At 49.7% G+C, this 27,339-nt stretch overlaps 3 long non-coding RNA genes across 3 annotated transcripts in view; 2 read left to right on the top strand and 1 right to left on the bottom strand.

Annotated features, from left to right (window-relative positions):
- Nucleotides 1-1,440: 1,440 nt before the first annotated feature.
- LOC122203765 lies at nt 1,441-16,616 on the bottom strand. Its single transcript, XR_006195327.1, has 3 exons — nt 16,497-16,616; nt 12,822-13,081; nt 1,441-2,264 (listed from the first exon to the last, which is right to left on the bottom strand). It is a non-coding gene; the product is annotated as an uncharacterized LOC122203765 (long non-coding RNA).
- A 111-nt stretch (nt 16,617-16,727) lies between these two features.
- LOC122203764 lies at nt 16,728-22,875 on the top strand. The gene is made up of 3 exons (XR_006195326.1): nt 16,728-16,845; nt 20,972-21,183; nt 22,487-22,875. It is a non-coding gene; the product is annotated as an uncharacterized LOC122203764 (long non-coding RNA).
- A 719-nt stretch (nt 22,876-23,594) lies between these two features.
- LOC122203766 overlaps nt 23,595-27,339 on the top strand; it is a 57,600-nt gene continuing 53,855 nt past the window's right edge. The window contains exon 1 of the long non-coding RNA XR_006195328.1: nt 23,595-23,862. This is a non-coding gene — a long non-coding RNA (uncharacterized LOC122203766). The remainder of the gene's footprint in view (nt 23,863-27,339) is intronic.

Genomic DNA, 27,339 nt, shown 5'->3' with positions numbered 1-27,339 from the left:
AGATTTTGTGTCTAATCTCTGTTGTTCATAACGCGCCCTACTTGAATGTCATTTAAAAAAACAAAACAAAACAAAACAAAACAAAAAACTTGTGTATTGTGCCCGGAAATGTTGGTGTGAGATTTTTGTAGCTGTTTTAAATGGCTGACCTAAAGGCTCAGGAATGAAAAATACTTGGGTTCCCATTATGGGCGAGTGTCAGTGCTGTTCGTGACGACATCTCTACAGCGGTGACAACGGTCAGTCACGGCAGCCGTTTACGGCGTCCCGTCTGTATTCTCTTCCCCCACACTCCGTAGGGGGGCATACACGATCTATTTAGTCCTCTAAGGAGGAAACTGAGGCTCAGAAGGGTCGGTAGTTTTCCCAAAGTCACGGCTCTAGAAAGTAGCAAAGCCCACGTTTGAATCCAGGATCAACGTTCCCGGGCAATCGCGTTGTCACCTCTCGTGGACGTGCTGATCTGTTTTTCCCGTTTACTTTCCAAATCCTCCCGAGTGACTCAGGGATCACACGTACTGTCAGGAGCCAGGACTGCCCCGCATAATTGGAAGCTGAGGCTCACATCCTGAAAAAGTCGTGCCAGCCCTCCTGCTCGGCAGCCTGCGGAAAGGCGCTCCGTGGCTCGGGCACGGCCAGGGATGGATGGAAGCGGATCTCACGCCCCTGCTCCGTCCCGTGGACCTTGTCCGCTGCGTGCCAGACCCAGCTGTGTGTTGTCCAGGGGTGGCTTTCGTCTTCAGAGGCTCACGCTCGTGCACACGCACGGAAATTTCCACGTGCGTGCACGTGCTCCCTTGTGCGCGAAGGTCCGGGCTGGACACGGCTCTTCCACTTTGCCCGGGACAGTCCTCGTCTTGGCGCTGGGTGTTCCACATCCTGGGAAGTCCCCCGGGGCCTGTGGACCCAGAATAGTTGATTCCTTTCGAGGAATCCACCTAAAAAGTTCTTCTTACCCATGTAGAGAGGGACAGGTAAGACTTGTCTCGTGGCAAGGGGCCTCAAAAACAACCAGAGCAACAGGAAAATGCCGTACAAGGGAGCAGGGCCATTTTTGGTTATTGGAAAACACAACAGATGGGGCGCCTGGGTGACTCAGTCCGTTAAGCGTCTGACTCTTGATTTCAGCTCACGTCGTGATCTCCCGGTTCCTGAGATCGAGCCCCGAGCTCGGCTCTGTGCTGATGGGGTGGAGCCTGTTTGGGGTTCTCTCTCTCTCTCTCTCTCTCTCTCTCTCTCTGCCCTTCTCCCACTCATGTGTGCGCATGCTCTCTCTCTCTTTCTCAAAATACATAAACTTAAAGAAAAAACAACAGAAATAGCTCTCAGTAGAAAAAAACAGAACTCAAAGTCTTTTGTATTGAGTAAGTCCGACACTTTACTAATTCAAAAAAGTGCTTTTAAAAGAAGACCCTTCTACTCCACCATCGCTCCCTAGATTAATCATAATAAAAACAGCTATCACCTGAGAGGCTTTGCCAGGCTCCTTGCTGGGCCCTTGGCATAGAACACTTCCCTGAACTTGCACTACAAGCCCACGAGGTAGGAGCCACTTTTGCGCACAGTCTGACAAACGAGGAGACTAAGACCCGGCTGAGTTACGTCGCCTGCCCCAGGTTACAGGTAGCAGGTGCCAGCTGCAGGCAGGTTGGACCCGGGTGACGTGTGAGCGGGCCCCCCAGGCACCGCCTACTTGGCCATCCTGTTCCCCGCGCTGGTGATGAGCGCTTTGAGAAATGGACACCTTTAGGTCCCGCTTGTGCCAGAGCACAGGCTTCCTCGAGGGCAGTCCCTGGTTCATTAACGTATCCTCAGAGTACTTGACCCAGGGCCTTAAATATAGCAGGTGCTCAGTTAATGTTTGCTAAGTTGGTTTGAAGTGAAACAATCTGTATGGTCTTTGCAGACAGCAAAAAAACATTCTGCAGAAAGCCTGAGCTGTTTCCAAGGGGCAGGCTTCTTGATTGCTTCATGGGGATGCAGGGTTGAGTCACGGGGACTATCTGTAGATGAAGAAACCATCAAGTGATAATAGAAAATGTGGGCATAGTGCTTAACTATGTGTTTGTCATGCCATTGAAATGTTATTTGTAATTAACATGATTATCCTTTATAACAACTCTGTGAGGTTGGTAACATTTCAGACCCAATGGACAGATAAGAAAATGACGGTACAGAAGGTTACGTAACTTGCCCAAGGTCACGGATCTTGTATGTCTGGCTTGGGTCCGAGATCTTAAGCCCAGAAAGATATTTCCCACTACCTGCAAAACAAAGGATAAAGAGTCACCCGGGTGGGCATTTCCATAACAGCTACTGTGTGGTGTTTATTGTGTAAGGGGCTGGCATTCCCAAAGAAAAAAGCGCCACAGGAATATTAATATTAAATAATAAAATGTACACTGAATATTAATAATAATATTAGGATTAATTATATTAACTGATACATCATATTAGTCATGATAACCGTTATAATCATATAATGGTAAGAATTACATCATTAATTAGTACAAAATTAATAGGAATGACAGCATTGAATATTTTATAAAATATTAATAAGAATCGATACTCACAGCCGCAGTTGGGCATTCGCGATATGTCAGACATCTAATGGACTTTATGTATTTTTACAAGCAAACAGGCGTGATTTTAATCGAGACATTCTTATTTTTAATTTCTTACAATTTTAGCTTTATTGCGGCCCAAGTAGCCAACAGAGTTGGAAGGCATTTAAAGCGCACGTCACGGTGGCTGGACAATATCTGTGTACATTTGTCCGCGAGTTCCCTTGACCAGCTAATTACGCCCAGCATCTCACGTATTTATCTTTGCTTTTTGAGGAACACGTAAAAGTTCCACTCTCTGAGCACATTTCAATGGTACAATGCAGTGCTATCAGCTACGGTCACCGTGCCCTGCAAAGGATCCCCAGACATCGTTGGTCTTAGAGCTGAAAGTGTGCTGCCTTTTACCGACCTCTCTCTATTTGCTCCACCTCCCCAGCCCCTGGCCATCTCCATTCTACTCGCTCTTAAGTGAGTTTGACTTTCCGTCTTGTTCTCAAGATTCCAGGGGCCCCTGGGGGGTGGGGCTCGGTCGGTTGAGCGTCCGACTTTGGCTCGGGTCATGATCTCGCGGTTGGTGAGTTCGAGCCCCGCGTCGGGCTCTGGGCCGTCGTCAGCCTGTCGGCATACAGCCGGCTTCAGACCCCGTCCCCCTCCCTCTTGCCCCTCCCCCGCTTGCACCCTCCTCCGCTTGCAGCCTCCTCTGCCTGATGGTGACTTTGCTGCAGGCACGCTGCCTCTTCGTGGTCTGCAGAGCCCGGATATCTGGGGCAGTCAACTTCGGGGAGCGGAATGAGAAGAGTTTTTGCAGGCAAACCGACGCAGAGGCAAAGCTCCACAATCCCACGTGCGTGTGGAAACCGCATGGAAGGAACGCTCATCCCTCTCGGCCCCCCTCGCTGCTCCATTGGGCAATTGGCAACAGTCACACGATCAAATAATAAGCCTTCTTGCCATCAATCTCCATGGGTGTGGGTGCCCCAGGATGTGACAACCCGGGGAGATCATTGTCAGGCTCATTTTAGCTTCTCTTTCTAAATTCCCAGACTTTGTCTTTTTTGAGTCGTCTCCAGAACCTTCCCAAGGGGGATTTTCCTGACTCTTGTAAACTGGAGATTTATGTCCCTCATGTGGACTTTTCCCAGCTTAGCTGGTTCTCAGTCGTGGGTGTTTTCCTTCAGGCGGAAGTGTCTGAAGCAGAGGACGTTGGAGAAACTGCTTTGTAGTGAGATTCTTGGACTAGTTCTTACCTGCGAGGGGTAATTTGCAAGGAAACGTGGTGTAGGGAAAAAGAGGTTGGTTTCTGGAATCTTGAGACGGTTTGTCTCTTGAAGCCCTATGACTTGGGGCAAGTTATCTGCCCCATCTGTACCTCCCCCTTGTCCTTATCTACCAAATAAGAAAGGACGGTATCTGTCCTACAGGACAGAGAAGATCATCCTTATTAGGCACCGCCTTCTCTTTGAATCCTGATACTTATTCTCGTGGTTTCTGCCTTCCCTCTGACCACTTTTGCAGGACCGCCCTTATTTCCATTCACTTGTGAGGCTTCTGGTTTTTGGACCCATCCCTGCCCCCAGCCGTTCCAATGTTTTAACTTTACCTTGCTTCTCTCGTCCACTTGCCTTATGCCCTACATAACTTGTGTCTCCTTTTGAATCTGTTTGGCTTTTAGATCTCCAGCTCTGTCTACTTTTGAAAGAAACCTCTCGTTTCGTAACTGTGGACATGAGCAGGCTTAATTAAAACCCAGTGCGTTGAATTGATCCAGCTGTTGGAGCCAGGCCTTCGGCTGGAAAACAGATCGTGATGTATGTTTCGACCACTTTCCCCCTCTGCTTGGCGTGACTTTGATGGTTGAAATAAATGTGAAACCACCGTGTATGATTCACACTTAATAGCTTTCAACGAAAGCGGTTGGGAAAAGAACATCAAAACGACCCAAGCAAATGCAGAAGACCAGAAGTCGTTCATGTGAAATCAGAAAGTAAGGACCGACACCGACCCCACTTTGACAGGTAAACTTGGGAGGCTGTTCTTTGAGAAACAAACAGATTTTACACTTGATCTTAGCCGAAAGGTTGAGAAGCAATCAAATAAACAAATTTAAAAGGGCAAGGTATGGAGAAGTTGAAAGAAGGTCAAGCAAGAAGAAACATAAATATCCTAAGTTAGCCACAAAAAAACAGAACATGAAGTTGTGAGAGAGTGCTGTATGTCACCCTATATCAGGATTTCTCAACCTCAGCACTGTTGACATGGGGGCTGGAGAGTTCTCAGTGGTGGGGAGCTGTCCCGTTCACTGTAGATGTTGAGCGGCATCCACGGTCTCAACCTGGTAGATGCCACTAACACCTCTCCCCCCCCCCCCCCCAGTTATGACAGCAAAAGGTATCTCCAGAAATTGCTAAATGTTTCCGATGGGCAAAACCACCCCCTGCTAAGAACCCTTGTTCTGTATCATTCACTTTGAAAAATCTCAGTGACGAGGAAACTATTCTAGGGAAACAGTAATAATTTTATTGAAAAATTAATATATGTAAGTATGTCTATTTATACGTGTGCACATATCTCTGTACATGCATAAGAGGCGGGGAAAACATTTGCAGCGTGGTCAAAATTCCATCTCTAGAAAACCAAATCCTGGATCAAATCTAGTGAGTTATAGTCCATGCTCAAGAGGTAATAAATTATCACTTTCTATGCACTGCCAAGGTCTGAGTGGTTTCCTGGGATATGAGACTTTCAGTACTAAAACCTGGAAGATCTTGGGCAAACCAGGGCAAGCTGGTCATCCTAACACTTTCCCATCAGTAATGGGTGAAAGTAAGCCAATCTGGCGCTGAAAAGATAACTGACAGGCCACACCCACTTACGAATATAAATGAGAACATAGTAAACAAAGAAACATTTGTGTTGAGGCATGCGCTATGTAAAAGTTTTGTTTCTTTAAGAAGCTTTGTTCACAGAAATTCATCTGTGAGGTCTTAAGTTTTCACAGCAAGGATGGTGTGGGGCCGTCCCTCCTTCCGAGTCTCTCCCTAAATACCCATCTCTGGTTCTTTATCCCCTCCTCCTTCCCTAAATCCACTCCCATAGATTCCCTGGCGGGGTCCGTGGAAATCCTACATTACAATCACAGCCATCATGGTGAAATTGGGTTTGTATCCCAAAGTGTAAGATGATCTGACAGGATTATTTTGATGTAGATCACAAAGGTATTTGATGAACGCCAAGATTCATGGGATTTAAAACAAAAACAACAACCAAGGTTTCATTAAACTAGAAGCGTGCTCCTTCAACATAATGATTATCTTTTTCAGATCGCTAGCAACATCATTCCTGGTGGAGGCCTTCCCATTAAAGTCAGGAACAAGGAGTCCTATGACACCCTTAATTTAAAGAAGTTCTAGCCAATGCAATAAAGCAGGAAAAAAAAAAACCCAGATGAAATGAAGATAAACTAGAAAGAGAGGGATAAAAAATATAATTATTTGCAGATGTGCTGATTGAACCAAAGGAAAATTTTAAGAGATAGAGAGTTTAAAAATAAACCAAAACCTTCTCTGGTTTTTAAAATTAACCTAATGGGGTGCCTGGGTGGCTCATTTGGTTAAGTGTCCAACTCTTGATTTTGGCTCAGGTCATGATCTCACAGTTTGTGAGTTTGAGCCCTGCGTTGAGCTCTGTGCTGACAGCTCAGAGCCTGGAGCCTGCTTTGGATTCTGTGTCTCTTTCTCTCTCTGCCCCTTCTCCGCTCACGCTCTGTCTCTGTCTCTCCCCAAAATAAGTAAACATTAAAAAAATAAAAAAATAGTGGGGCACCTGGGTGGCTCAGTCAGTTGAGCGTCCGACGTCGGCTCAGGTCATGATCTTGCGGTTTGTGGGTTCGAGCCCCACGTTGGGCTCCGTGCTGACAGCTCAGAGCCTGGAGCCTGCTTCCGATTCTGCGTCTCCCTCTCCCTCTGCCTCTCCCCGACTTGTGCTCTGTCTCTCTGTCTCTCTCTCAAAAAGAAATAAAATGTAAAAGAATTAAAAAATAATAAAAAATCAAATTAAATTAACCTAATGAAATTCCAAAAAAGGGCTTTTAAAGGAACTCGTTAAAATGAGGTGAAATGGTCTTCAAGTTAAAATGAAGTGAGAGTAGCCGTACATTTTTATGTGAAAAGTAGGGGAGAAATTATACTTCCAAACTTAAAAGCACATTACCAAGCTACATGACTCAAGCAATATGGGCCTAATGCAAAATAGACATCTAGATACATGGAATTAAATATAAAATCTCATTAATACATCCAAGCATAGATAAGGGTATAATCCATGAGAAAGGTGGGAGCTTAAATCAAAGGAGAAATGATCATTAGGTAAAGAAAGATACTATGACACGTGATAAACCTTGACAAAGTGAAGTCAAAGTCTTACGCCATGTGGCAAAGCCACTGCAGGGAGACTGAGTCACCTGTGAACAGTCAGACCATAAAAGAATTAGAGACATAGATGAATTTTTATCTGAACCCTGTGTGGAGGAGTCTTTTTTAAAAGGAAAGGCAAAGCTACAAGCGATGTATTCGACCAAATAAAAATGAGAACAACCACAACAAAATCAAAAACAAACCCCCGCCCCCCAAACCAAACCAAAAAAACGCCATGAAAATTAGAAGGAAGATAATTCTAGAAGAAAATGCATACATCGTGACGACAAAATGATTATTGGTTTTACTACGTGACGAGTTACTGTAAATTAATAAGAAGGTAACTGTGCACGTAGAAAAGCACAGGCTGGGGATAGGCGTGATCAGTTTCCAAAGAAGAACTCTAAATGGCGACTGAAGCTAAAGGAAGGCATGTGACATCATCATAAAATATGTATAAATTAAAACAGCAAGCTACTGTGTTTTGCCTACCGAAGGAGGAAAAAGTTTACAGTGACAATTATCGAGGCGGTAGTCAGAGATGTCACCAAGATGTCTGGATGAATACGGTCATACCACTAAGCTACAGAAAAAGGAAATTAGCTATTCAGCAGTAGATCCTTACGGAAAATGTGGTAATGTTATACAAGGGACAGTTATATGTAGTGATTAAAACTGTGGTCTTAAAGAACAGGAGGAAATATTGACAATAGATACTCTTTATTTTTATTTATTTTATTTTATTTTATTTTTTTCTTAAAAAAAATAATTTATGGTCACCTTGGCTTATATACAACACCCAGCGCTCCTCCCAACTAAAAGTTGCCTTTTAGTTTTGTTGGTTGTTTCCTTTGCTGTGCAGAAGCTTTTTATCTTCACGAGGTCCCAGTAGTTCATTTTTGCTTTTAATTCCCTTGCCTTTGGGGATGTGTCAAGTAAGAAATTGCCGCGGCTGAGGTCAGAGAGGTTTTTTCCTGCTTTCTCCTCTAGGGTTTTGATGGTTTCCTGTCTCACATTCAGGTCCTTTATCCATTTTGAGTTTATTTTTGTGAATGGTGCAAGAAAGTGGTCTAGTTTCATTCTTCTGCATGTTGCTGTCCAGTTGTCACAGCACCATTTGTTAAAGAGACTGTCTTTTTTCCATTGGATATTCTTTCCTGCTTTGTCAAAGATTAGTTGGCCACACTTCTGTGGGTCCAATTCTGGAGTCTCTATTCTATTCCATTGGTCTGTGTGTCTGTTTTTGTGCCAATGCCATGCTGTCTTGATGATGACAGCTTTGTAGCAGAGGCTAAATTCTGGGATTGTGATGCCTCCTGCTTTGGTCTTCTTCTTCAATATGACTTGGCCTATTCGGGGTCTTTCGTGGTTCCATATGAATTTTAGGATTGCTTGTTCTAGCTTCGAGAAGAATGCTGGTGCAATTTTGATTGGGATTGCATTGAATGTGTAGATAGCTTTGGGTAGTATTGACATTTTAACAATATTTATTCTTCCAACCCATGAGCACGGAATGTTTTTCCATTTCTTTATATCTTCTTCAATTTCCTTACGACAGATAATCTTTAAAAAGTTTTATGGGGTGTCTGGGTCGCTCTTTTGGTTAAGCGTCCGACTTCGGCTCAGGTCCTGATCTCGCGGTTCCTGGGTTTGAGCCCCGCATTGGGCTCTGTGCTGACATCTCAGAGCCTGGAGCCTGCTTTGGATTCTGTGTTTCCCTCTCTCTCTCTGCCCCTCTGCTATTCATGCTCTCTGTCTCTCAAAACTGAACAAAAGTTAAAAAATAATTTTAAAAAAGTTCTAAAAGAATCTGCATTGCATGATATCACTTTTGCCACAAATCACAGACACACACACACACACACACCAGAAAAAGAGTGTAAGGGTGGAAAAATATTGTGTCAATGGTTCTCTGATGACTTATTGCACATTTCTATATATCCCAAATTCTTGTGTTATTTCTTTGATGATAAGAATGTATATTAAATATTTTAAAAATTATTTTAATATATCTGATCAAAAAGCTGACTGTCCTCTGAGCTGAATTCTTCACATCAGCATCTACCCATTTTTCTTTCAGGACTTGTCAAACCTGTAGGTCAGGGATAGACAACATTCAATGGGAGGATGAGGGTTCAGGGAGGCTCCTAACCACGATGATTTCCCTCTGGGGGCTTGGCAGGGCATTTGAAATTGATCAATTTGAATTAAGTAATGTCCTTTCTTTTATTCTTCAAATTTAGATACTTCTGGACGGGACAACAGTGCCTGAGCCCTTGTAGGAGCTCCATAAATGTTGGTTGATTCGATTTGAATTGAAGGCAGAGACACTATGAATGATGTTGTTCATTACATCAGTTTTTCTTCCCCAAAGAACACAGACATCGCTACGTCACTTGTCTCACAGATGTGATTGATTTTATTTCTGAAGTCACCACGGAACTGGGACAGGGAGACTAAGAGGACATAGAGTGTCCAGTATAAAGGCAGGGCTTACCGAGGGGCGCCTGGGCGGCTCAGCCGGTTAAGCATCCGACTTCGGCTCAGGTCATGATCTCGTGGTTCCTGAGTTCGAGCCCCGCGTCGGGCTCTGTGCTGACAGCTTGGAGCCTGGAGCCTGCTTCGGATTCTGTGTCTCCCTCTATCTGCCCCTCCCCTGCGTGTACTCTGTCTCTCTCTCTCTCTCTCTCTCAACAATAAAATAAAACATTAAAAAAAATTAAAAGACAATAAATAAAGACAGGGCTAAACATACAGTTTGAGCTTCGAACAACATGGGTCCACTTATATGTGGATTGTTTCTTATAAATACAACACAGGACTGCCAATGTATTTTCTCTTCCTTATGATTTTCTTAATAACATTTTATTTTCTCTAGCTTACTTTATTGTAAGAAGACAGTGTATACTATAAGTCACAGAAAATATGTGTTCATCAACTGTTTATGCTATTTTTAAGGCTTTTGGTCAACAGTAGGCTGTATTTGTGGTTAAGTTTTTGGGGAGTCAAAAGTTATTTTGTACATGGGGGGTTGGTATCCAGAACCCCCACATTATTGAAAGGTCATCTGTATTTATTTTTAGGTCCACCCTTACAGCAGCTATATTCTTGGTAGATAGACTTTTTACAGTTTTTTTTTTTAAGTTTATTTATTTCTTTTGAGAGAGACAGAGATAGTGTGAGTAGGGGAGGGGCAGAGAGAGGGAGAGAGAGAATCCCAAGCAGGCTCTGTGCTATCAGCGTGGGGCTGGCCATGCATGGGGCTCGAACTCACGAACCATGAGATCATGTTCTGAGCTGAAGCCAAGAGTCAGATGCTTAACTGACTGAGCCATCCAAGCGCTCCTAGACTCGTGACTGGTCGTTGGCCCAGGTAAGGCATTCATTCATTCATTTATTCATTCGCTTACTTATAATCTTGAGGCACCCGTGAGCCATGGAGGTCAGCCTTTGGTCCCCTGCCACTGTTAATAAAACAGAGACAACCCAAAAGTAATTTCCCAGTGGCTCAAGTTCATTTGTCCTTCCTGGACACTTCCCATAAGCCTATGGGCCATGGGCCTTTTTCCTTTTCTCCTGTTCTCTCTTCCTGTGACTCTGTAGAATAGAACCCGAAGTCTCAGTAAGGCAACAGGTGATGGAAAGGGAAACTGAAGAGTGGACCAGAATTCTCCGTAGTATGTAGGAAGAAGGACAGCCACCTACTAGGTGTTAAACATCATTGGAGGCACCTCCATCCCCTCTTAGGTAATTCTCACACCTACGACACAAGTCAGATAATATCATCCCCCGTTTGCAGATGAGGAAATGGAGGTTTATGTCCGACAGGCATACAAACTTGGATATGAACTTGGATAATTCAGCATTATGATGAACATCCTCCCCTCTCGGCTTGGGAAATTCATGGTTGGTGCCCGGGCGTAATTATCGATCGTGGTTCCTTGCGCTCTCAAAGGTGTTTCAGTTCAGATGGTACATTTATCACCTATGAGAAGGCTGTTGGCTTCAAGCACCAAGAAGCCAAGATTCAGGAGGTTTGGACACTTAAGGGCTTTATAATCTGAGAGATCAGATGTGCAGGAGGATGGTTGGAGGGTTGAGTAACTCAGAAGCTCAAAGAGCCTCCTTCCGTCTTTTCCCTTGCCAACCTTTCCAGCTGGTTCTACCCATAGATTCTGCTGCTTCAGGCATCACTTTCTCAAACGCCAATGGCTAAAGGCAGAAAACGGTCCACTTCTTCCCAGTGTCTCTTCAAAAGGACCAAGACGTCTTTTTCCGTAGCCTCTAGCAAGAGGGACCCGTACATGCCGTTTCTCCGGGGATGGGAAAAGCCTAGTGTTTTCAGGAAATTGCACATAAGCCCATGGCAGGTGAGGTTCCATGGTGGTGAGGGTAGGGCTGGTGAAGATAGTTTTCTCTTAGGGAGTCATGGGCAGGTTTTAAACTCGGAAGGGGTCTTGCTGTTGTTGCCGTGAGGAAATCCACTAGCCGGGAGTAAAGACTTCCAGGGCAGATATTTTTATCTTTCTTCAAGGACCTGGAAATCGCAGCGGGTGTGTGGTAAAGAGGTTACTCGGCCAGGAGCCAGGTGCCACAGCTCTGAAAACACTTAACCTTGAAGTTCTTTCTCGTTCCGGAAGACAGACGTCTCTGTGCTCCCTCTGTGTCATTCCTGACACTTTGTGGGCAGGACCTGCTGACGTCCGATGGTGGCCGTTAGTGACATTCTCAGCCTGCAGACCGGGCCCCCCAAAACCTCCCACACCACCTTTTGTGCTCTTTTCTTTCCCATCCATTTGCCAAATGAAGAAGACTCCAGGGGCGCAGGGAAGGGCAGAAAAGTTACCAAACGGAAGGAGCCCGGATCTCGGAATGACGGTGTCGAACGGAGCCCTCTGCGGACTTTCCTTGGATTTAGTCTTACAGAGAACCAGACTTTGATGGTGACACGCCATCTGGGACTTGAGAGACTTTTGTTTGTTACCGCGGCGGGTCGGCCCTAATACATGCCTCGCGGGTGTCTACGCACCCCGGAAGTACTGGGGACACGGACCAAACAGCTCCTTGACGAGGTCAAGGTGACGCGTATGGGGAGGGTCACGGCATCGAGGAGACAGAAAGGGCGGGGGGGCGTCTGTGGAGTGAGGACCGAAGTCCTATCTCGCCCGGCGAGGGCTCCATGACATCACGTCTATAAATCACCCAGCAGGAGGTGTGTTTTCATGGAATAAGTTAGGAAGAGGTTTTTGGAGTTGGCAGTTATTAGAAATATCTGTCAAAAGGGGGCGGTAAGAGGAAGGACCAAGTGATCCTACGGCACTTAGCACAGGGCCTGTTGCGTAGTATGGAGACTGCTGTAATAGTAAGTACTGGTGTGTGTCGTCATTACTGTAAGAAAGGACTGGAATGAGGGCTCCTGCCCTAGGTTTCAGGAGGAGAGGGCATTTCAGGTTTGGGGGGGGGGGCGGTGACACGAGCAAGAGTGTGGGACGATAAGACGAGCTTCTAGAGACAGTATGTGCTGGGTGTAGGGGTGGGGGTGAAGGGGATGGGAGAGGGAAGGGAGGGGGAGAGAAGATGAATAATGCCAGGTGCTAGAACTGACAAGCTCCGTTTATAGCCTGATGACCACGTCTGCCCAGAGGGAGCGCGGATCATTCCAGTTGCCACCGGGCACGCTTCCCTGTAGCACACTGGCGCCTAATCATATCTTTCGTGCTATTTCCAAGAAGCTCAAAGGGCTTTCTGGAAGTTATCTGCTTGCTTGTCCCAACAGCCCTGCGTTATCATTCCCATCTCACAGATGGAAAAAACCAGGACACTGAGCGGCAAAGCTACTTACCTAAGGTCAGAGCGTGACTCAGTGACGCACACGTAATCAGATTCCAGATTTCTCGGTCCCCAGGCCCCTTCTGCGGCTCCTCGAGGCTAGCTGTGGGACGCCAAGCAGGCGACATCTCCTTTCCCTCGGAATGGTGCCACCGAACACCCAGATTCCTCCTGCAGTGTAGTCACTAGCGAGATCCGGGCCGTCAGCAGCATGAACTCTGGTTTATGCATTAGGACAAGAGGGGTTCTCGTTGACCTTCTATCTTTCTGTTCCTAGAATGGATTACAAACACGTTCAAGCAAACACAAAAGCGGCTAGAATTTTACAGTCAGCACCGGCACAGCCAGCAGCTAGATTCTGCAATTAATGCTTTGCCCTCTGATTAGCCGAACTACTGTTAAGCCGAAAGACGAACTTCTTCTCAATGATAGTCCAAGGAAGTGGTGCTATTGAAAATCTTCTTAAATGTCTGTGACTGATAAAAAAGCAATTTTAAAAAAAAAAATTACTTAAGTCTTTCAGCTCCTCGCCCGTATTTGCTATCACAGTGAAATCACAAGCAGATTGCAAGAATCTCTTCACGTTGAGAATATATCCTGGCACGGGTCTTTAAAATAAAATATCATGGTATTTTGCTAGATTTTTCTATTTAAAAAAAAAAAAAAAAAAAGAAGAAGTTCCCCTCCCATAGCTTAAAAAATAAACACACACCCAAACAGAGACTTGGGACAGGGAGTGTGGAATAAACAATTTGGGTCCCTCCTATGGGAATCGTGTAAGAGGTCAGGCTATAGACCAGTAACTTGGGACCCTGGAGGCAGAGCTGGTCTGAAAGGCCTCAGAAGGCCCCACTATCGCTTTGCCCCCCATTCACACCATCCCTCTCATTGTTTACCGGAGATAGTTAGGACTCCGATTCCAGATTTCTCAATCCCCAGGCCCCGTCTGCGGCTCCTTCTAGGCTAGCTTTGGGTACCCAGAATGGGTACCCGAAAAATCACTTTCGGGGACTCTGGGGATTAGGGGGACAAGTTGGTTGGACCTGAACCGCCTTCCTGAGGCAGAGTCTCTGTTGCCCAGGGAATATGCTTTTGACGAGGCCTTCTCTGCCTGGGTGGGGGCTCCTCCCCGGGGCCAGTTCCTGAGCTGCCCCAGGCTTGCACGGGCCCCTAGCTGTTTATCCGCAGGTAGTACCTGGATGGATGCACCACACTGATCAGAAAAATGAATGCAGAAATAAAACCTAGGTCACTGGCCTTCTCTCTGCCACTCTCCTGATTTCGCCGAGGGCGAAGAGGCTGTGGTCCCACTGGGATCCTTGCGTGTCCCTTCTGGGAGGCAGGAGTACCTTCCCGGTGGACCCCTGGTTGCCAGGACCCCTTCTGAGAAATCCAGCCTCCTCGCCGGACCCCAGGGGCGCTCTCAAACCCGCAAGCAGCCTCTAAGCTCCCACTGCAGGCAGGAAGCGGCAGAAACTCATATTCCCTGTGCTATCAGTCATCTTTGGCCTGTGCAACCGTGAGAGACCTTAATCTCTTGGGCGTCAGCGGGGATTCTGTCTCCAGCACTAAACTCATTTAAGGGAGAGGGGGTGCGTATTAATAATGAAGATAACCAAACAGCCCGGGCTGCGCTATTCCCTGACCTGCCCCCAGGCGGGCCCTAATGACCCGTTTGTGAAGTGCGCGCAGAGCCCCAGATGAAAGGCGCCCAGGTGAGTCCAGCCCAGCCCACTGATGTCAGGACACCTGCTGAGCCCGCTCCAGGGGTCCAGCTGTTCCTGCTCCCGCTGGCTCTGGGGACCTAGCTCCCGGCAGGCAGGCTTGCAGTGGTGCAGTGGAGAGGGAGCCACACAGATGGGGACACAGATAGGGTGACTCACCATGCTGAGAGAGAAACCAAAAAGGAGGCAGAGAACAGGGAGATGGGGAGGGAGGATCAGACGGGGAGAGGCAGAGAGGGGAGCGTGGGCAGAAAGGGCTGGGAGTGACCAGAGGGCTACGGGAGAGGGAAAGAGACAGGGAAACACACACACACACACACACACACACACACACACACACACGCGGCAGGGGCGGGGCCCAGGCAAGAGAAAGCTACAGGCAGCGGCTGCAGGGGCGACTGGCTTGAGTGCGCGCGCGGTCTGGGGACAGGGTTGGCGGAGGGGGGGTGGGGTGGGGCGGTGGGGGAGGGGGCCGGAGCCCGGCCCCGCCCCCTCCTCGCGCCCCCTCCCCGCGTCTTATCAGCGGCTCGCGGGCGGGCGGCCTTGGGCGCGAGGCGGCGGCGGCGGCGGGGCCTTATTGCAGGTGCGCTGGCGCCGCCGAGTCTGCGGAGGCCGCTGCGTGGCCGGCCGGGCGGGTGGCGGCGGCAGGCACGGCGCAAGCGGGGGCGCGGGGGCGCGGCCTCGTCTTCGCACGCAGGGCGCTGAGCATCCCGGCCTGGCGCCCTTCCGCCGGCCAGCCCGGAGCCGGCTGCAGCCACCTGCCCGCCAGAGCTGGAGGCTTGGGCACCTGCCCCCCCCCCCCCCCGGATCACCCCCCCCCCCCCCGCCCGCCTCCGCCCCGGGACCCGCCCGGGGCTTGCGATCCTCCCCCAGGGGCTCTGCTGGGGACTTGCGTCTTCACCAAGCCGCTGCTTGTGAACATCTGTAGTTCCGGGTCAACTTCAACAGTAACATTTTGCAGAAACGTATGGCACACACGACATGTATGTCAAACATTCTTGCTATTTGCGTTGGTGCCGTCGACGGAGCCCTTAGCAGTCAGAGGCCTCCCGGAGCTTGCCGCTCTGCTTTGCTATTTACAAGCTGTGGCCTTGGGGTGAGCGGCTTCCCCTCTCTCTGCCTCGGGCTCCTCTTCTGGGAAATGGGAGGACGGAGGCGCCTTCACACAGGGCTGCCCGAAGGGTGAAAGGAGCTCGAAGATGTGATGCTTCAACGGTGCAGGCACAGAGAAGTTGTTATTAAGCCCCTGGGAGTCATCACTGTCTTCTTCCCAGGCTTGCGGAGATTCTGGGGCAAAGAGGCTGCACACACGTTTGGGAGCCAGGCTGGTCGGGTAGCGCTATACGGTCGCATCTTTAAGAGCCCCTTTAAGAGCCCCGTGTCTGTGTGTGAGACCTTGGGCCAAGTCACCCCAGTTTGCCTAGGCTGGAGGCCTCTGGAACACAGCAACGTTAATATCAGTGGCTCCCCAGGCATTATTAGAAATATTACAGAGGTACCACAGTAGGAGAGCCTCCTGCTGACCCATTCTGGGTTCCGGTACAGTGTTCACACCCTCCCAGGCTGCCCACAGCCCGTCCCCGAACACCGCAGAGGGACTAGAGCCTTCCCAAGAGTACCCTGTGGTGTGGTCTGAATGCTCTACTCCTGCGCCCTGGCCCCTGGATCCTTCCCCAGCATCCCCAGACAAATCTCTTGACTGTCTGATTGCATCTGAGTGTCTCCTTCCCAGAAGACCTAAACTGAGTCTAAGTGAAGTAATTCGTAGAAGATTCACATACAAAGCCCACCAATAGGCATTAGGAGCTATTACTATTTTGGCTATTATTACTGTGCGTTCCTGCTGTCAGCACCCTGAGCAACGGAGCCGTTTCATCCGTTCTGTCCCATGCTCTCTCTGTTCTGCAAGCACGTGGAGACCCTCCTAGGTGCCAGGCTTCAAAATTCATGCTGAGTCTACAGACCTCTGCACAGAGCTGGTACCTGGCGGGGGGGAGACAGCAGAAACAGACATTTCAGCGCAGCATGGGTGGAGAAAGCCGACTGTTAATGACAGCACAAAGGGAAGAAGCGTGCTTAACTTATCCTGCAGGGGGGGGGGGGCAGGAGGGAGGAGCAATCAAGGAAGTCCCCTTGGAGGAGGTGGCCTCTGTGTTAAGTCATAAAGGATGAATGGAGTTATTCAGGTAGCCCAGACAGAGGGCTGTGTTTTACTCCTATGAGTTTGGCAGATAAAACACAAACCTACAGTAGTGCCCGGAGGGTTTTTTTTGTTTTCTTGTCGGGGAGTGGGGGAGAATCTTCCCGCAAACGGTGAGTTTGATTTATTTCTGTAGAATCAGGAAGCGGGCAGAGTTTCCTAGTGGCCCTGGAGTCGCCAGTTTGAGATCTCTGGGAAGTATACTGGAAGAGAGGGCGATCGGTCATCACATAAACAGGATCTCAGATGGCCAACTGGCGTGCCAGCTCTTTATTCCTTAAGTCTTGATGAGGCCTCCAGCCACCCAGTCTGCCTTAAGTTGGAGCTCTGAACAGTTCAGAATTTAGTGCTGGACTTTGCCACTCCCCTTAAAGTCTGTCCCTCCTGAGCCAGCCCTGTGCAATGGCCATGACAATTTACAGTTCAAACAGGGAGCCCCAGAGGGGCCAGAGGCTGCAAACATCTAGGTCTGACCTCTTCCCTTCGGCTCTCTCTGTCTCCCGGAAGGCGGAAGGACGCAGAACCTTCTAGAACCCGAGGCTTTGCTCCCATTTCCTCCCTCACTAAAATGATGGCTCTCTTTCCTTAATCCTTTCTTGGGGCTGTGCTATCTTTTCCAGTTTTCATCATCATTAGGATTGGGGCGTGCTGACCCACACGCCGAAATGAAGCAAATCAAATAAAATATAAAGAGGCCTGTCGAAGTCCTTTCAAGACAGCCAAGGGGAAGTTACCCCAAATTAAGGCAGCGCCTGTGAGCACGGCAGTCAGAGAGAAAACCTTTTAGCTGAAACCAAGAACATTCCCGGGCGAGGTATTTCATTATTATAATGGTCTATCTTGGATGAACAATTTAGGAGAAAGGTTAGCGGCTGAATACAGTTCTTACCAGAAGAATGCTGGAAGGGCTGTACAGGAACCTGTGCATTCTTCAGTTCGAGGCAGGGAATTTGATTCAATTCATGGAGCTTTTAGGTTTATTTCCCTGGGTTTGAGGCCTGTGCCTTATAGGTGATCTTTGTTTTCAAACTTCCAAAGGAAGGCTTGGCTGTCATACTCCGATGGGAGTCTAATGACGTCCAGCCACCCATTAGTTAATTGCTCCCAGGAGAGGTGAGAAGCTAGGCGCGTGATGATCCCAGGGTACCTACTAGTCGTGGGACTCAGAGAGTGAGATGGGGCAGACACAAGTCTCCAGGCCCATCTGAGTTCAGAGTCCTGACTGCGTGTCCCCGTGAGAGAGGAGTCCCATCGGACGGAAGCTGTCGTGGCTGTGTGGCTCTCGGGTGACATAAACAGTGACGGCTCTTGATAACACTCGACTAACATGGTGTGAAGGAGCCTGAATTCATGTATGCATGCAAGGACTGTTTACTGAGGACCTACTATGTGCTCCTGAGGGTATGGCTGCAGGCAAGACACGGTTGATGCTCTCATGGGGTTGACATTTACCGGGCAGATGGCCAGCACAGAAATCGCGTAGGATAGGGTATGTGTTCATTTCCCGAGGGCTTCGAACAACAGAAATGTATTCTCTCGCAATTCTGGAGGCCAAAGTCCTTACTCAGGATAGGGCCCTCCTCTGTCGGAAGCCTGGACTCTTCCTGGACTCTTTCCTTAACTCTCCAACTTTGGGAGGGGGCACATCGTCCTTGGCTGCGTCACTTCAAGCCCCGCCTCTCTTATCCCATGGCGTTCTTCCTGTGTGTCTCTTCTCACTGTCTCATGAGGACGTCGGTCATATTGGATCCGGGCCCTCCTTAGGACCTCATCTTGACTTGATGACATCTGCAAAGACCCTGTTTCCAAATCAGGTCACATTCACAGGCAATCCGGGCTTACGACCTCAACGTGTTTGTTTTAGGGGACGTAATTCAACCCCTAGCAGGGCATAATGGAGGCACCGCTCAAGCCTTGGAGGGGAGGCGGTGGTGCATCGGGGGGGTTATAAGGCTTCTCGGAAAAGCGGAAGGCTGGAGAATGTGGAAGACACGACGTCTGTCTTTGGGGAGTGGGCAAATGGAGTTGGCGGGGGTTTGGACCGAGTCATAAACGCAATTCAAAAACCAGGAGAATACGTAGTGATTAGCTCCCAGGTCTTTACCCCATGTGCTAGCATCTTCACAAGTCAAGTCCATCTTTATCAAACCCCGCCCCCCCCCCAAATTAACTGGCTACACTTTTCTTTATTCCTAAGAGCTTGCTTGGTGCCCGGTCTATGCCTGGCATTGTACCCAGGCTGCAGGTAAAGAAAAGGAAATCAAACTAAGGTAGAAAACAATACAATTAAATTGACGGTACTGTCCAAGCGTCCTCCACTTGAATGATGACGGAAGGCAGTCAGATAATCCTAAGAGGTGGTCCACCAAGGGGACAATGGTCAGGCTTTAGGATACAGAGAAATGGGTCTAGTTCTAGCTTTGTTGCTTCCGAGCTTATGTGAACTTGGCCGGGCGAGGCGACCTGTCGGTGCCTTAGTTTCTTATCAGCAAAATGAGATGCGAATCCCCGTCTTTCCAGCTGGCAGTCCAGAACAGGTGAGTTAGTTAGCGTTGGCAAAAGTTCAAGTGCTTTGTTGGGCCCGTAGGAAGTGCCCAATAGATGGTGATGAAGATTTAGCCAGGCAGCTAAGGAGGTAAAATGTCCACATATAAGAAATGAAATCCTAAAACGCTTGACCCCAATGTCAAGGTGGGGATAGGAGCCATATTACAGAGAATAGTTAACCGCCTGCTAAACTGTACGAATAATAACTAGTGTAAGAGACTGGGCTTGAGAGGGGAGATTTATGGGTGAAAAGGGGGCAAAATGGGGGGCATCCCTTGCAGAGACGATGGGGTAAATGGATTCATGGGGTGGGCAAGTTTGGAGTGTGTTTTTATCTTTTTAATTAATTGTTTATTTAATTGTATTTATTTTTTGAGAAAGAAAGACACAGAGTGCAAACAGGAAAGAGGCAGAGAGAGAGGGGAGACACAGAATCCGAAGCAGGCTCCGGGCTCTGAGCCGTCGGCACAGAGCCTGACGCGGGGCTAGAACCCATGAGCTGTGAGATCATGACCTGAGCCGATGTCGGGTGCTTCCCCGACTGAGCCACCCAGGCGCCCCTTGAGTGTGTTTTTAAAATAATGAGTAGACATAAGCGGATCTTGAGAAACTTAACCGAAGACCATGGGGGAAGGAGAAGGGGAAAATAGTTATAAGGAGAGGGAGAGAGGCAAGTCATAAGAGACTCTTAAATACAGAGAACTAACTGAGAGTTGATGGGGGGACGCGGGGGAAGGGGAAAATGGGTGACGGGCATCGAGGAGGGCGCTTGTTGGGATGAGCAGTGGGTGTTGTATGTAAGCAATGAATCATGGGAATCTACTCCCGAAGCCAAGAGCACACTGTATACTCTGTATGTTAGCTAACTTGACAATAAATTATATTAAAAAAATAAAAACTAAATAACATAAAATAAAAATGAAAAATAAACTAAAGTAAAATACTGAGTAGGGCACGTTGACCGGAAGCAGCTGGCTTACTTGAAAAATGCAAGCCGGGCTCATTCATTGGAAAAGGAGTTTGGGGCCTGAAGTGCTTTTAAACTACACTCACGAACCCTTTGACACTTCTATCAAGGGGTAGGTGTTCAGGCGCCTGGGTGGCTCGGTGCGTTAAGCGTCCGCGCCCGACTTCGGCTCAGGTCATGATCTCACGGTTCGTGAGTTCGAGCCCGGCACTGGGCTCTGTGCTGACCGTGCGGAGCCTGCTTGGATACTCTGTCCCCCTCTCCGTGCCCCTCCCCTGCGCTCTCTCTCTCTCTCTCTCTCAAAAATAAAAACATTAAGAAAGAGAGAAGTAGGTTTTCTTTCCCCTGTGTTGAAAATGGGCGATCCTGGTGATCGGTCACAGAAATGACGCTGTGTGGGTTCTGAGGCTAGGTCGTAAAGAGAGATACAGCATCCGCCTGACCTTGTCCTTCGGGACATTCACCTTTGGAGCTCTGGATGTGTTCTGAAGCTGCCGTGTTGGAGGGAACACGTGGAGAGATCTCAAAGAACAGGGAGGGATGCTTTACATTTTCCCAGTCCCGGTGCCATACGTATAAGGGAAGAAGCCTTCAAGATGACTCCAGCCCCAGCCTCTTTCTGCCTCCAGTGACGTGGGAGGGTCTACGCACAAACTGCCCTGCGGAGCCCAGGTGTCCCCTAGAGAGAGAGGAATAATACATGAGAGTTGTTTTGTTTCATTCAGTTGGAGGTGCTTTGCTGTACAGCAATGGATAACCAGAGCAGGACGGGGCTAGGAAAGTCTGCTGAAGAGGCGTGGATGTAAAAGCGCGGCCAGTGGGAGCCATGGAAGGTGTTTGAGCTATAACATGATCAAAGGAGTGCTTTAGGAAGATTAATCGGAAGGCCTCCGCCAGGTACCAGCAGAGTAAGGAGAAATGGACCCCTGTTAAAGAGGTGAAGGTGGAATCCTTTGTCTGTTTTCTCCCGCTTGCATGGCCTATAATCTGTCCCCGGGAGATGGTGACTTGGCCCCGGGCAGCGGAGCCCCGCTTACTACAGAGAAGGGAGGGTTCGCCTTGCCCAAGAACAGAAGTTGAGGAGAACACCGAGATGGCGGGGTTCGAGGAGACACTGCGGGAGGTCCCCAGGCCTATCTGTTCCTCTCTCCAGCCTCTCTGGCTCTGGGGGCGTGGGCGTTAGTGTCCCGCGTGAGCTTAGGGTCTGAAGGTAAGCCTGGGGGAAGTTGTAAGTGTGTAATTTACCGCGTGAATCACCTAGTAGAGCATTAACATAAAATTTATAGCCCCGGGTGGCAATTAGTGTAATTAAACAGCCTGAGATGCTTTGGAGTTGGAGGCACCTCTGTTCACTTTTGAGACAGAGCAAATAGGCAACCTGGCAGATAAGCTGGGGTGGGGGTGGGGGGGGGGAGACCCGGAGGGGTCAAAGGCCTTGGCAGGTAATTCACCGGTAATTTGCAGAACAGTCACAGGATGTCTGTGGGCCCTTTTCAGAAATGTAGATTTCCTGCTGGGGGCAGGGTGAGCTCTGAGGTCTTGGACCGTCCTCTCAAAAGCTTCAGCGATTGGGAGAAATCAATCCCAGGCATTGGCTAGCCCAGTGTGCAATACCTTTTTTTTGCAGTGCTCACCTGGGGACAGGTCTTCCAAACGCAGATGCAGAGGCCCTGCCCCAGATCTGCTGCATAAGAGCAGCTGAGAGGTGGGCCTGGGGGCTGGGTTTTAGTGGGCACTCAAGTTGTACTTAGCCCCTGTGAAGTATGAGAGATCCTCCTTTTCCTGGAGGAAAGTTCAACTTGGTTTTCTTCTTTTTTTTTTTCTTTTTTTTTTAAATGTTTATTTTTGACAGAGAGAGAGAGGGAGGGAGACAGAGCATGAGCAGGGGAGGGGCAGAGAGAGAGGGAGACACAGAATCCGAAGCAGGCTCCGGGCTCCGAGCCGTCAGCCCAGAGCCCGACGCGGGGCTCGAACTCACGGACCTCGAGATCGTGACCTGAGCCGAAGTCGGACGCTCAACCGACTGAGCCACCCAGGCGCCCTTGGTCTTGGTTTTCTGTCCGACTTTGCACATGAAGACTTGTTGCGTTTTTTTTTTTTTTAAAGTAATTACAATAGTAACACATGTTTACTGTAACCATTTAGGAAAATCTGGTCTGCTTTTAATAAGCAATTAAAAAGGGAAGATTCACAGAATGATTCGTGTGCCAGTGCTCACCAGGGCGGTTTCTCGTACCCAGTGCGCATCTCTGGATAGAACAGCTACGTTCGCTAAACGGAGAGAGAGGGAAAAACACCCCCAGCGTTGCCGAAGCAGCCTTGCACAGGGCGGCTACCATTCGTGAGAATTCAGCCTGAAGCCTTTTCAAAGCTCCCAGGACGTGCGGGGCTGGGGCAGCCAGGGTGAACGGGTGGAAAGAGCCTGCTCAGAATGTTTTGCGTTACAGCCAGAAGCTCAGCACACCCAGCCAACTCAACAACGATTTAGGCAATTGCCTGGACACCGGTGAGGCAGCAGCTAACAGCCCTTGTGATTCCGGTCCCTTCCGGAGTCCGGTGGGGGCCAGATGACAATGGGCCCGCGGAAGGATGCAAAACCAAATGCATTCGCCTTTCCGGGAAAATCTTACCCTTAAGACGGGTCTTGTTTTGGGGGCGCCTGGGGGGCTCCGTCGGTTAAATGTCCCAACTCTTGATGCTGGCTCAGGTCATGATCTCGCAGTGCGTGAAATCGAGTCCCGCAGTGGGCCCTGCGCTGAGTGTGGGTTCTCTCTCTCTCTCTCTCTCCCTCCCTCTGCCCTGCTCGCACTCTCTCCCTAAAAAAAAAGGTCTTCTTTTGACCTTGGACAGAAGACAACTCTGGAAATGCTGATACACATATCTGAGGCTCTCACACGCTTGGTACAGCAGAGATCTACAAACTGTGGCCGAGGGGCTCAACTGGGACGACCACCTATTTGAACTGGCACGCGGCCGTGCTCGCTCCTTCCTTTCTTTACCTGTTGCCTCTGGCTGCTTTTGTGCTCTGGCAGGTAGTGGAGTTGTGGCAACAGAATCGGAAATACTCAGTCTCTGGTCCTTTGCAGACAGCCTGTCAACTCTGTGGTAGAGAGAGCGGCAAGGGGGCCCGGATAGGGAGGTCTCCTGGGTATCCGCGTGGCCGGGGGACAGCCGCAAACCTTAGTTCCTGCCGGCCCTCTGGGATTCAGGGAGAGGAGAGACCTCCGTCTGCCCGGGGAACTCTGGGGTCTTGCTTCCGGGGTGGCGTTTCCCGGGCTCGTCGAGGTCCGATGACGGCTCCATCAAAGCTCACACCCCTTCTCTGCCCTGTGCCCTTCCGTTCAGGCCCCCAGGTGACGTCTGGGAATTCTGCCTTCATCCCCCAACAAGCCCTGGATGCGGATTTAAACCCTGCTTGGCTCTTCAGAGGATCTGCAGACAACTCTCGAAGGACAGGGGCCTGTGGAGCCAGGGTCGATAGAGACCAGACAGAAGTCGTTTGGGAGGCCGAAGGCAGGCCGTAACCATGTTGACAAGACTCGCATGTCGGTGACCGGCCGGATTCTTCCTTCTCCTTTCTCACCAGGTTCCTCCCGGTCAGGGGTTGTGATTACAGGTACTGGGGAGGCCGAAAGGCCCTGAATCCCCACATACACTGGGTGGATTCACGCTCCAAGGTGGCTTTGCTATTATCCTACAGTCATTCTCTGGCCAGACTAGAATCTCCAATCCTTGGTGCGCTGTGCCTTCTGGGAGGCTGATGATGCTTTGTGAAGGCCGCCAGCTCCCGTGGGGACGAGTGAACGACCCCAGAGCTGAGCTTCCGACAGCTTCCCAAGCTCACGACTCAAAGGGTTCTGACCGAGGACGTGGAGAGGGGAAGGGAGGCTGGCAGACCACGGGCACAGGTTTAAATCCCACCTCTGCCCTTGGAACCCAGCTACCCTGGGGCCAGGAGAACGTCATTCCTCTTCAGACCTCAGTTTTCTCATCTGTAAAACAACCTAATAGAACGCTTGAAGGGACTGCGTTAAATGCCATCGGCTGCCAGTCCCATTGTCGGTACCCAGTAAAGGTGTCCTTCCTTTTGTGCACTCCTCCTCTGTTCTGAAACCTTACATGGCTCCCTGCTGCCCACCCGATCAAAGCTGGGGGAGAGACGCAGCCAGTGAAGAATGGGCAGGGAAGACAGTGGGTGCTCAGACCTGTGAATATTCACGGGTGTGGGGTGTTTGAGAATCAGCTAGAAGGCATGTGGCCAGCAAGGGGAAGGGGTAGGAGTTCTGGCCGGGCCAAGTCAGCAGGGGCGTCCAAAGGAGTTTGGATCTGATGAAAAAAAGAAAAAACTTGGGGCGCCGGGGTGGCTCAGTTGGTTGTGTCCCACTTCGGCTCAGGTCACGATCTCACGGTTCGCGAGTTCGAGCCCCGCGTCGGGCCCGCTGGTTCCAGCACAGAGCTCGTTTTGGATTTACTGACCCCCCCCCCCGCCCCTCCCCTGCTCACGCTCTCTCTCAAAAATGAATGAACGTTTATTTAAAAGAAAAGAAAAAGGAAAAGAAAAACCAAATGCGGAGGCTTTCAGCAGGGGAGTGATTCGATCTTGCACCAGGTTAAGATGATGCCTCTGGCTGTTGCAAGGGGAATCCTGGCACATGCTTCCGGAAAGCACCTGGTGGGTGCCTTTGTCCGTGCGACCTTCCTCCGTGCCTGAGTTTTCAGAGAGTTGAGGTCTGAAAGGGCTGGGAAGCGAGAGAGAAAAGCCTGTTGGTATTGAGAGCCCCCAAGGCCAAGTGGAGAGGCCTGGATCCCTGCCTGGGCTGCATGAAAGCCCTGTTATTTTCCAGAAAAGAAAGGCGGCGGGCACAGGTGCCCTGGTCTTGCCTTCGTCCCTCTGGCTGCTTCCTGCCGTCAGGGCTGCTTGACCCCAAGGAAGTGAAGCCCGCAGTGTAGGCGGCGGCTAGAAAGGTACTGCGCCCTCTGCTTGCTCTGGAGGTGGCCAGACTTCACCTTGAACTGTGGCCCTGCCGCTTCCCAGCTGGGAAGCTTCTCCGAGCCACCGAGTCTTGATTTTCTCATCCGCAGAATGGGAATAACAACAGTGCTGACGTTACAGCACGGGTCTGAGCCCTGAGAGAGGGACGGCATATACCACAGTCCCTCGATAACGGGCACACGCTGCTATCGTTAGCCGCGAGATGAGTGGCTCCTATTTTTAAAATTTTTTTTGAGGAATTTGAAAAATAAAGTAGAAAGAGGATGATACTTCTGGGTAATTCCAACACCTAGAATTCAATGAAGTTGTTTTTGTTTTTAATTTTTTTTTTACATTTTTAAAAAAATTAAATTAAAAAAATTAATTTTTTCAATTTTTTAATTTTTTAAAATTTAAAGAAAAATTATTTTATTTTTTGAGAGAGAGAGAGAGAGAGAGCACGAGTGGGGTAGGAGCAGAGAGAGAGAGGGAGAGAGAATCCCAAGCAGGCTCCGCGCTGTCAGCACAGAGTGGGGCGTGAGGCTCAAACTTCACGAACCGCGAGATCACGACCTGAGCCGGGATCGAGAGTCGGATGGTTCACTGACGGAGCCACCCAGACGCCCCCCGCCCCCCACCGCCAAAAAAGTTTTAATATCTCTAAATCTAAGTTTAAAATCTATACATCTAAATCTCTATGCATTTAGGATATTTATATCCCAAATAATTGTGGGTAAACTCTCAGGACCTTTGAAAACCCGGGCAGTGACAGAACCTCAGACTTGACATGCCGGTAAGACTAAACTTGAATTCCTGGGTCCCCAGCCTCCTCGCCGTGTGACTTTGGGCCTTTCACAGCACTCCGAGTCTGTCTCTTCCTCTTGAAGACGACACTGCTTTTTTTCTGCACAGTGACAATGGCTATCAAGAAGGAACATCACTGAAAATGAGCTTTAAGTAGTCGTAGCGTTCAGTGCACCTTGTCCTAATTCTTTGAGAAGCGGTCATTCACGCGTCGCGGGTGAGATGGCCGGGGGACACGCTGTGTGTTTTAAACACGAGGTCCCCGCAGGCTGAGGGTCGGGCGTGAGCCCCACCTGACAACCCTGGGGGTTCCAGGCACGTGCTCCCTTCCCGGCGGTCTCTCTTTGACACCTAATCCTCCTTAAGAACCGGGCTATCTTTCCAGAAAGGGAAAGGCCCTTTGTTGTGAGTCACCGAGCTGCCCTGGGATGTCGGCGTTGTCCCCCCCGGAGCCAGCGGACCTGGGAGAGGAACCCCTCCCGAACACCCTGCCCGAGAGGATGTATCAGCCTGGGTGCCCAGGCCTGCCCCGGCGGCGGCGGGAGGGGGAGGATGTGGGGGGCAGGAAGGGGCTCCTCTCTGCAGTCCTGGCGCCAAGCACCGTCCCCTGGGGCCATTGGCAGGCCAGCTCATTTTGGGGGAAGACCTTCCTTCCGGTCTCCCCGTGCCGTGTTCACACCTCTTACCCCAACAACCAAGGGAGGTTTTGAAAATGAGGTTGTGTCGCTCAGCTTTCAACCTTCCAGTGGCTTCAGTGGATCCTGGAATAAAACTCAGGCGCCCCGCATGGCGCTCACCGCACCAGGGCCCGGGGTGAGGGACTCCGGAAGCTTCGACCGCCCCGCCTTCCGCATATTCTTTGGACCTTTGTCTGGTTCTCAAGGGGTGGAGGGAGGAAATTGAAGGGACGGTGATTTTGTCCCCCAGAGGACAATTTGGCGATATCCAGTCGTCACAATTTTCGGGGGGGGGGTGCTACTTACTGAGGTCTCGTGAATAAAGGCCAGGGCGGCCTCCGTGACAGTCAACGGGTCCAAAGTGTCAATAATGTCAAGGTTGAGAAACGGGTGTAGGCTTTCACCTCCTCCAGAAGCCTCTCCCGAATCCCTGGACCTGAGCAGACATGCCCTTTGGGGGCCACGACATCCTGATCTTGTCCGTCGAAGCTTCCATCACCCCGTGTGGTCTCTGGACTCCGGGTGAAGAACCCGCGTGTCAACCTACGTCTTTGTCTTTCTTCCCCTCTAGCTCGCGAGTCTCCAGAGGTCAGGGACCGTGTCTTGTCCACAGCTATGCCTCCAAGGTCTAGAGTGGAGC

The sequence above is a fragment of the Panthera leo genome, chromosome D3 (genome assembly GCF_018350215.1).
Source record: "Panthera leo isolate Ple1 chromosome D3, P.leo_Ple1_pat1.1, whole genome shotgun sequence".
NCBI lineage: Eukaryota > Metazoa > Chordata > Mammalia > Carnivora > Felidae > Panthera > Panthera leo.
The sequence above is the reverse complement of the archived record's forward strand: the minus strand, read 5'-3'. Positions and strand labels throughout refer to the sequence as shown.